Source organism: Balaenoptera ricei, chromosome 8, assembly GCF_028023285.1.
Source record: "Balaenoptera ricei isolate mBalRic1 chromosome 8, mBalRic1.hap2, whole genome shotgun sequence".
Classification (NCBI taxonomy): Eukaryota; Metazoa; Chordata; class Mammalia; order Artiodactyla; family Balaenopteridae; genus Balaenoptera; species Balaenoptera ricei.
Genome location: NC_082646.1, coordinates 112,937,547 through 112,948,012, shown reverse-complemented (window position 1 = coordinate 112,948,012; position 10,466 = coordinate 112,937,547).

The window sequence follows — 10,466 nt, the reverse complement described above, 5'->3', positions numbered from 1 at the left end:
ACACCCCAACACACACATCCCTGCCCCCTCATGTACTCTCCCCCGCAATATACATCCATAAATATGCGAGCACCGTGCCCCCCCCCCATGACAGGGCTATTTGCAGTCGGTGTAAATACCCTGAGCACAGCCAATGTGCTTTCCTGCAGTGATTCGAAGATGAACACCTTCATGTAGTAAACGGTGGGGTCCATTGACCCCCTAGCACCGTCCCTCCACTCGCACAGAACTAACGGGGCTAAAGCTCCCTGGGGAGAGGCGGTCAACACACGTGAGAAGCAGAGTCAGCTCACCGAGATTGTACAGGTTCAGAACAATGTGAGCTGAGTCACACATGGTGGAAACCCAGGGAATGAACAAGTCCGGGATCTGAGTGGGAAATTTTCAAGCACATCTCATAGTCACAGAGAGGTCAGGAGGATCTGAGTTGAGGGAGCAGGCACGTGAGGTTCAAACAAAACAATTAGGCTCGACTGATGGACGTTGATGGACCACTGTTCCTCCAACCTAGAGTGGCATGTGAAACATTTCAGAAGCAGATTATAGAGGAGGATTCAGAACAAGTCTCAAGCTCTAATGGGAATGTCCCAGCCAACGATCTGCAGCCCAGTCAGAACCAAGGGCAGGTAGCTTATTAGCGGATGTTTAGAAATGCAAAAACACACTGAATAGTTGAGGGATCACAGAGGAAATTGGGATAGGACTTGGGAAGCACCTTGGAGCTGAGCGATAATGCAGGACCAGAGCAGAACTTGGTGCTGCTGACTCCAGACCTACAGGGAAATGTCAGGGCCTGAATGCTTACATTAGAAAAGGTTGGGGTCGGTGGAGGGGGAGACCCATATTTTTAATAAGTTACACATCAAATTCAAGAAGTTAGAAAATGAACAAAAAGCTAAAACTGAGTAAAAGAGAAGCATGGAAATGAGTAAGGAAAAGAGAAGAAGACAGTAAAATGAAGAAACAAAATTGGCAGGGAAGGTCAACAGAGAAAAAAATTGGCTCTTCAAAGGGACTGATAAAACAGTCCAATATCTGGCAAGAAAATCAGGTAGGAAGAGGGGAAGGCATAAACCACACTGAAATGAACAGAGAGCATGTGACAAAGATGGCAGAGACTAAATTAGCAGTAAGAGCACAGCATAGACAACTCTATGACAGTATATTTGAAAACTAGATAAAATGGCCAGTTTCCAGGGGAAATAGACTTACTGCATTGAAGCATGAAACTTGAATAGACTGACTTCATTTTAAAGATGTTGAACCAACAATTAAACAACTCCTCACCAAAAAATACTAAGATTTTGAAAATTACATCATGACCAAGGGGGGTCCTCTCTAATGCAAAAATAGTTTTATATTAGAAAACTGAGTAATATGATGATTTATGACACAAAAACAGTTTAAAGGCTGGGGGGAAAAATTGGATGACACAGAACACAGTTTACGAATTCTTAGTCAATTAGGAATAAAAGGCAATTTCCTCAACCTGAGGAAGACATCTTCCAAAATCCTACAGCAAATCATCTTAATAGTAAAAGGTTAGAAGGTTTTCTTGCCTGCTAGTCCCTTAAAAGAAACTACCATTATTCACAATCAAATAACTGTCTATAAGGAAGCCCAGGAAAATCTGCAATTCTAAGTTTTTAGAATTAAGGAGAGTGAGGACATGTGCATGTGAGCACAAGAAAGAAAAATTGAAAGGTAGGAGGCAATGTTCAAAGATGCCATTTACAGCAGAAATGTAAAAAACATAGGATAAGAATAAATCTAACAAAAGATGTGCAAGATAATTAGAGTGATAATAAAATCCCTTTATTGAAAAGTATTACAGAAGAGCTACGTCACTGGAGATGTCACCATGTTCCACAAGATCTTTAAAATGTTTGTTCTCCCTAAATTAATCTGTGAATTCAGGGCAACTCACCCACATTCCAATATGGATTCACATGTAAATTGACACTGATTCTAAAATTCCTGTGGAAAGAAATGGGGTCTGAATATCAGAAGACTGAGGTTGGGGAATCTGTCCTACCGGCCACCCTCCCATGTGAAGCTGGGTTCCTTAAGCCACTGGAATGTCTGCTCCCAGATGGACACAGAAAACAGAGTGAAGCCCACCACACAGGGGAACTTGATTGGGGAGGGGGGGGGGCAGACATGGTGCCAGGAATAACAGGGGAAAGGATGGGATATGTTGACTGAAATAAAAACCCACAATGGGAGAGCTGTGAGTTTCAGTTTCATTTGGGGTCTTACTAAAGACTATAGCCTGGGGAACGGCATCGCAGTAGCTCTGAGGAACTGTTCCAAAGAGGTAGGAGAGGGCTATCAGTATATATGTGATTTTGGCAAAGGGGTACGTGCCATCAAGAGCGCATCTTGGTAGAAGGTTGCTGCTGGTCACGAGGAACAGGTATCTCCGTTAATGATTTTAGTGTTTTTCTAAGTATGAGAAGATGCAAGAATCTGGGTTCATAAATTTTCTCCTGAAAATATCTAACTACCTGAGGGCCCGTTCTGCCTGTTTTCCCAGAGCACAGAGTGTCTCATTCCTGATCTTTGCCTTGAATTCCTTTCAGGGTGTGTTGTAGGTGGAACTGGGTGGTGGGCAACATTCTTTTACAGCTGAAACAGCTGCATATCCACTGAGAACAAAATAAAATAACAGTGCTGTCCTCCTTCATACCATCCACCAAAAATCCATTCCTGGTCATTGAAAGACCTAAGTCTGAAAAAGAAAACATTCAAAATTTTAGGAAAATACTATAGGAGAGTAATCAGAAAGCTCTCCTATCAGGGAAAATTTCTTAAATAAGGCATAAACCCCACAAATCATAAAATGAAAGATTGATAAATTCAACAAGAATAAAGTTTAAGAAATAAACTTCTCTGCATCAGAAGACACCACAAGTGAAAACTCAAGGCATCTCTTGGGAGGAGATATTTGTAACACATGTCAGTGATGAAGAATTAGTATTCAATGTATACAGTAGGCCCTCTGCATCCGTGGATTCAACCAACCTCGGATTGAAAATGCTCAGAAAGGAAAATTCCAGGAAGTTCTCAAAAGCAAAACTTGCATTTGCCGCATACCAGCAACTATTTATGTAGTATTTACAACTAGTTACATAGCATTTATATTGTATTAGATATTATAGATAATGTAGAGATGGTTTGAAGTACACAGGAGGATGTGCTTAGGTTGCAAACACATCACTGTTTTATATAAGGGACTTAACCATCCCTGGATTTTTGTATCTGTGGAGTCCTGGAACCAATCCCCCTCAGACACGGAGGATGGATGTATAAGGAACTTTAGGATACCATTAGAAAGGCGAGCAATTGAACAGAAAAATGGGTCAAGTTGAGAGTAATCAGCTCACAGAAAAGAGGACCTGAGTGATCATAGCAAATGGGAAATCAAATGTAAACTACCACTGATGCCAGTTCAGACCAACTAGATGAACAGAACACAGATGTCAGTGAGGGGAAGGAAAGAATGCAGCTAATAAATGCAGAGGGAGGGATAGAACGAGAAAAGCTTCATTAATGTGATGCTTGACTGAGGCAAGGGTCATCACTGACATGACTGGATGAAAAATTAGTGGAGTACAGAATATTCAGTCTCCAAGTAACACCCCTCTGATGACTTATGTTGACAGAAATACTCAAACAGTCTACAATAGGAATAGAAAAGAATTTTATTTGAGCCAAACTGAGGTCTATAACCCAGAAGATAGCCTCTCAGATAACACTGAGGGACTGCTCCCAAGAAGCATGGTTTTCAGCACCGTTTTATGTCTTTTTGGAACAAAGAACATCAAACAAGTCAGGGGTACATTCCTTCAAGTTTTCGAGAAAAAACCGATCAGCACGTACACAGTGAGTCAGCATGGCCTGGGCTCCTGGGAAGGGAGTCTTATCATCAAAGGAGGGCTAGCATTGGCATCTCAGGAAGGGAGGCATTTATCTTTATTTTTTAACGTGGACATTCTTTACTTCTGGTCAATACGCTCCTTTCTTTAATGATTAAAGCAGATGTACAATGCATGTGTGCTAGGCCACAAACAGGCTGTTTCTCTTAGCATAAAATTCAAGTTAAATCATGCATAAGCCAGAATGATTTCCCCAAACCTGAATATGTGAAAATTTCATTATTTCTCCCCTTTGATCATAGAGTCTCAATAGAAAGCATTGATGATCAACATATTTGTCCCTTGATGCCAGGGTGGTTGCTATCCGCCCTGGGTCCATCATGCCCCTTGGTGTTAGGCCTCCTCTGTTTATATGTGTATAGAGATTTGCCTAGTTATCCACGTTGGGGGGGAACTAATCAGACATAGTAAACAAGCACAGAAGTACGCTAATGGGGAAACGTTTTATAGGCTATACATTTGATCAATTATGCTGAATGGTCACACAAACATTGTACATGTGCTTTTAGCAGTAGACTTAAAGCAGGCCGTGATACATGTCACAAGTAGATTGATAGTTAGGAAAAGAGTGATAAATACATGTTATGAAAATAATAATCATCTGTAAAGCAGAGTGAAAAAATTACTAATGCCTGAAGAGAGCAACTAAACAGCTCATTTAAAGCATCAGTTTTTCTTACATCTTGTAACCAACTTGCCTTTTGGGAAATTCTTTCTAGACAAGTCTCAACTTCTCCAGAGGTAAACACAACAAGTAGTGTGAGCAATAGCACAAATACCTCCTTGTTTAGCCAGCGGAACATCTAAGGCAACCCTGTTATCTAATACAACTTGGGCTAAGGAGTTTAGGGATGTCTGTTGTGCTTCAGTGATTTTTGCAGTCTCCTCAGCTATTTGACCAACAGTGGCTGATAGATTTCTGATCACCTCTCTGTTTACATACATTCCTGCATTAGGAATTAGGTTTTCTAAGAGAATTTGCCACCAGGTTTCTTGGTATCCTGCTAACATGGATCTGTTGACTCTGTAATGGGGAGAGAAAGGAGGTTCATTTAGTTCCTTGTGTATTGACAATGGGGTAACCTAATGACCCAATAAGCATAAATCTATTTGCCAGCTGTTAAGACATTTATATGCCCATCCTTGGGAAGGTGGATCAGTTCCAATATCACACATGAAGACAAAACCTGGGGGAGTGAAAGTGATCCTCCCAGAGAGCTCTCATTGATAGCCTCATTAATTGGAAGTTTTGTTAACATGGTATTAAACCATGGGTCATTTCTCTTGCACTCTTTCCAAAAGCCATCTGTACGGTATTTGACATAAGGGAGTTGCTGGCATAATTTACTTGTGTTTTTCTCTTTACGACATTTGTTAATTAAGTAAGGGACAGAGTGGGGGTGGGGGTGTCCTAGCGTAAGTTGTGCTTGGTCTCTAAGGACAGAGGGTAGTACCAGACAAGAGACGGACACATTCATATGTTGAAGAATTTGAACCTGAAAGGTTAGGTTTGGTGTAGGTAAGTGGTTACATTAGGACATCTGAGAAGTCAGTGACAGGTATTCTCAGGGGCCTATATCAGTCTTGTATTGACTGAGGAATTTGATGACAGATCTAACAATTGGTTAGATTGCTGCTGGTAGCTATACCTTTTGTGACAACTTTACCAAAGAATTTTTTTCCATCCTAAACAATGGGGAAAAAGTATAGCCAAAACAGTAACTTTCTATTTTGATAGGGAGACAAACATTTGAATAACAGTTCAATTGAACTAGAAGGATGGGTCTTACAGGCCTGGCCTGGATTCTTGGGTCAGCTGTGTCTCCACAGTTGTAATCGTTTTCCTGTTCTGCCTTGATGGTTGTTTTAAGGTGACTTTGAGGTCAGCAGTCTTCTCTATAGACGAGTCTGAGGCAGAGGCCTTTTTTAAGTGGAAATATGAATTCCAGAGTCAATTCCCTTCAGTTTCACTGTGCATGAGCTAGTTAAGAGTACCTGATAAGGGTCCTTCCATCTAGGTTGGAGATAGTCCTTTAAATGATGTCTTTTCCAGTCTGCACAGTCTCCCGGGTACAGGTCATGGAGCATCTGATCTTCACCCAAAGATAAAATACTGTGATCAGCTTCAGAAACAAGCTTAGAATATCCTCTTAATAATTCAATTAAACTCTACAATACTGTAACACAGTAACAAGGAGTCATCTAGGAAGTGAGTTTTAGGCAGAAAATACCAAACCTCAAAGACAATAGCACTAGAACTTAATATCCACAAAGGTATATTGTCTGAAACATAATTTTTCTCTCTAAAATTATCCTTATTTGCATCAAATATAGCCAAATTGCAAACAGTCTTGTTTGCAAAAACAAGTCTAGTTTCAATAAATTTGTCCTGATTATTTACATAAGTGTAATTGAACATATAGGCTCTTTTATTTATTTATTTTATTGAGGTGTAGTTGATTTACAATATTATATTAGTTTCAGCTATATAACATAGTGATTCATCATTTTTATAGATTATACTCCATTTACAGTTATTACAAAATAGTGGCTGTGTTTCCCTGTGCTGTGCAATATACCCTCGCTGCTCGTCTACTTTATACATAGTAGTTTGTACTTCTTAATCCCGTGCCCCTATCTTGCCCCTCCCCCTTCTTTCTCCCCGCTGGTAACCACTAGTTTGTTCTCTAGCTGTCTAAGTCTGTTTTTGTTTTGTTATATACAGTCATTTGTTTTATTGTTTAGCTTCCACATTATAAATGATATCATAGAATATTTGTCTTTCTCTGCCTGACTTATTTCACTAACCGTAATATTCTCTAGGTTCATCCACATGTTGCAAATGGCAGAATTTCATTTTTTTATGGCTGTAATATAATGGAGTAGTAGCCCATTGTATATATATACACCACATCTTCTTTATCCATTCATCCATTGTTGAACACTTGGGTAGTTCCCATGTTGTGGCTTTTGTAAATCATGCTGCTATGAACGTTGGGGTGCATGTATCTTTTCAAATTAGTGTTTTCATTTTCTTTGGCTATATACCCAGAAGTGGGATTGCTGGATCATATAGTAGTTCTATTTTTAGTTTTTTGAGGAACCTCCATACTGTTCTCCATAGCGGCGGCACCAATTTACATTCCCACCAACAGTGTAGGAAGGTTCCCTTTTCTCCACATCCTTGCCAACATTTGTTATTTGTGGTCTTTTTGATGGTAACCATTGTGATGGGAGTGAGGTGATATCTCACTGTGGGTTCGATTTGCATTTCTCTGATGATTAACGATGTAGAGCATCTTTTCATGTGCCTGTTGGCCATCAGTATGTCTTCTTCGGAGTTACAGGCTCTTTTAAATTTGGCTGTGTTGTAACTATTCATAAAGAATCTCAAATTGGACTTTTAAAAGTCCTCTCATGGCCAGGAAAGCTATGCCAAGGACTTGCCATCAGATTCTGCCAGCAATGCCTAGAGACTTAGGTGGATTCCTCCCTTCGCAAGGTCCAAAGTATCTTGAGGTTCCTGCACCTGCCAGGAAGTGGCCTCCCTTATTCACCTGGAAAGGCTGCTGGGAACGTAAGAGTTTCCAAATTCTGGAGGGATCAGGTAGAGAGAAAAGATAAATGCTTCGATTCTGTTTACAAAGGTGTAATTTACTAAATTGCTATAAGTCATAATAAGCTTAAGGGGAAAGGTTCCCTTATATCTGAAAAACAAAGATTAAAAGCTGGTAATATGTCAGACAAAAAGTCATAAAAATTAAAATCATACTTATCAGTTCATTCAATGCCATATTATTAATTTTTGTTCTGTTTAAGTCCAGGTTTTCCATTAGTTTTGTTGACCTTGCCTGATGATAGAGGATGTTAGTGACAGTGATAATTCCAAGAAGTTTGTGAGGTTTTTTTGTTAAGACTCATGTGATTTGCCCAGTGAAGTGGGTGCGTTGATTATTGGAGATTGTGGAAGGTATATTCCAAGTGGAAAACACACTTTTTAACCATTTCTTTGTCACCATGAGGGCATAAGCCTTGCAGCAAGGGAAGGCTTTGATCCATCAAATTAAAAATGTGGTTTGCCAGGGAGATGGGAAGAACCAAGTGGCCTTCTCGGGTTTCCCACAGCCCTGACTGTTCATTTAATTTACAGCCATTGTTTACCCATCTTAATTTTTCCCACAGCCCTGACTGTTCATTTAATTTACAGCCATTGTTTACCCTTCTTAATTTCTCTGATTCAGGACCAGACTGTTGCCATGTTACTAGGACATCAGGATGGGAAAAGTCTGACACTGAGGGATTAATTTTGTAGCAGCACAATGGACTTTATCTACATGTGCCATAAACTTTACAGATTCTGTTGTTGTTCCCTTTGCAGGAAAGGGCATTTCCCTAATACTCGAGCTCAGCCTTTAGCGTGAGGCTCAGTTTTGATGTCAGCTAACACTTTATGTCAGGACATATAAGACTTCCAGGAATTTCATATAATTTCTGGAACACATAATATATATTTATATAGACATAACATAAAGAAGGCTTAATGTTATCTTTTATTTGATAACGCTTCCCATGTAACTTAATGTACCAGATAAGCCTAATTAGTTTAATATCTCTCTTTAAAATGCTTCACTTCCTTTTCCCGTAACAAAATGTATTTCCATTTTTCATACCTTTTTTTTACTGAAAACATACATCTTATTATTTTCCTTCTTACTTTCATTGTATACTGAAATGTTTCCCTTTTTTAAGTCTCTTTAATTACATATATACTATAATTTTTAACCCTTAAAAAAACCTGAATCTCTAGCAAAAACCGAGAAGCAAGCAACTCTGAACTGTTTGTCATACCAGCATTTCCTGATTGGCAAGCTTATGAACATATTCTATAACCTCTAGATACATACATTTTCTCACAGCATTATTTCCTCCCTCAGTGTGGTACAAGACATGTCACCAATAAACCCAAACATCTTTAGTTTTTCTCTAATAAGAAGACAAAGTAGGTAAACTTAGACTTGCTTAGCAATTAATGTCTTAGTATTTTTACCTTAATTGGAAATGATCTGGATATTCAATGGGTTCCCATCATTTAACTTAATTTAGCAAAAGTAAAGTTTCAAGTTACCAAAATCTGGAGAAACTGTTTTTAAGTAGACATACCATAAAACATAATTATTCTTTTTTTTCAATTTAAAAAATTGAAGTAGAGTTGATTTACAGTGTTGTGCCATTCTTTGCTGTACAGCAAAGTGACTCAGTTATACACATATAGACATTCTTTATTTTATATTCTTTTCTATTATGGCTAATGACAGGATACTGAATATAGTTCCCTGTGCTATGCAGTAGGACCTTGTTTTTTATCCATCCTAAATATAATGTATAATCTGCTAATCCCAAATTCCAAGTCCATCCCTCCCTCCCCCTCCTCCCCCTTGGCAATCACAAGTCTGTTCTCTATGTCTGTGAGTGTTTCTGTTTTATAGATAAGTTCATTTGTGTCATATTTTAGATTCCACATATAAGTGATATCATATGGTATTCATCTTTCTCTTTCTGACTTACTTCACTTAGTATGATCATCTCTAGGTCCATCCATGTTGCTGCAAATGCCATTATTTCACTCTTTTTTATGGCTGAGTAGTATTCCATTGTATATAAAAACATAATTATTCTTGAAGAGTTTGCCTAAAAACATTTATCCCATTGATCTCTATTTCATTACTTATGAAAATATCATCATACCAAGTTAGATTTCTTGTTGACAAATTCTGTAACTGAGATAAAAAAAATGTGTACCATGAGCTGATTGGCTTGTAGTAAACCTGGATACAATAAAAGTATTAGACTTGGGCTTCCCTGGTGGCGCAGTGGTTAGGAATCCGCCTGCCAATGAAGGGGACACGGGTTTGATCCCTGGTCTGGGAAGATCCCACATGCCGCAGAGCAACTAAGCCTGCGTGCCTAGATCCCACAACAAGAGAAGTCCGCTCTCCGCAACTAGAGAAAGCCCGTGAAGCAACGAAGACCCAACACATACGAAAATAAATAAAGCAAATGCAGAAAATATATAAAAAAAAAAAAAAAAAAAAAAAAAAAAAAAAAGTATTAGACTTAGTGTTGATGGCTCTAAAGACATGTCTGTGTTAATCAAACCAAGGATTTAAGCTTATTTTCATTTATTAAAGATTAATCCTAGATCACGATTCCTTTTTTAAAAATTAGGTTAGTTTTTTGCTGTATTTAGAAATAGTTGATTTGTAAGCACTTACATGTAAGTCAACTAAATAGAGCTCTTTTACAAATTAATTTTGATAATATTATCCACAGGTAGAGACAGATCATATTTATAAATACACAAAGACGTACATACATCCAGATAGACACAGACAGAGATCTCATAGTTTTCCTGCTTGAGTTTTAAAAGTTTCCCCTTTATTTTTTTCAGTTTTAGTTTCTACTAATTGAGCCCAGGCTGTTGTCTCAGGCAATGTGTGTTGTGCTTGCGTTTCAAGGACATGATAAGTG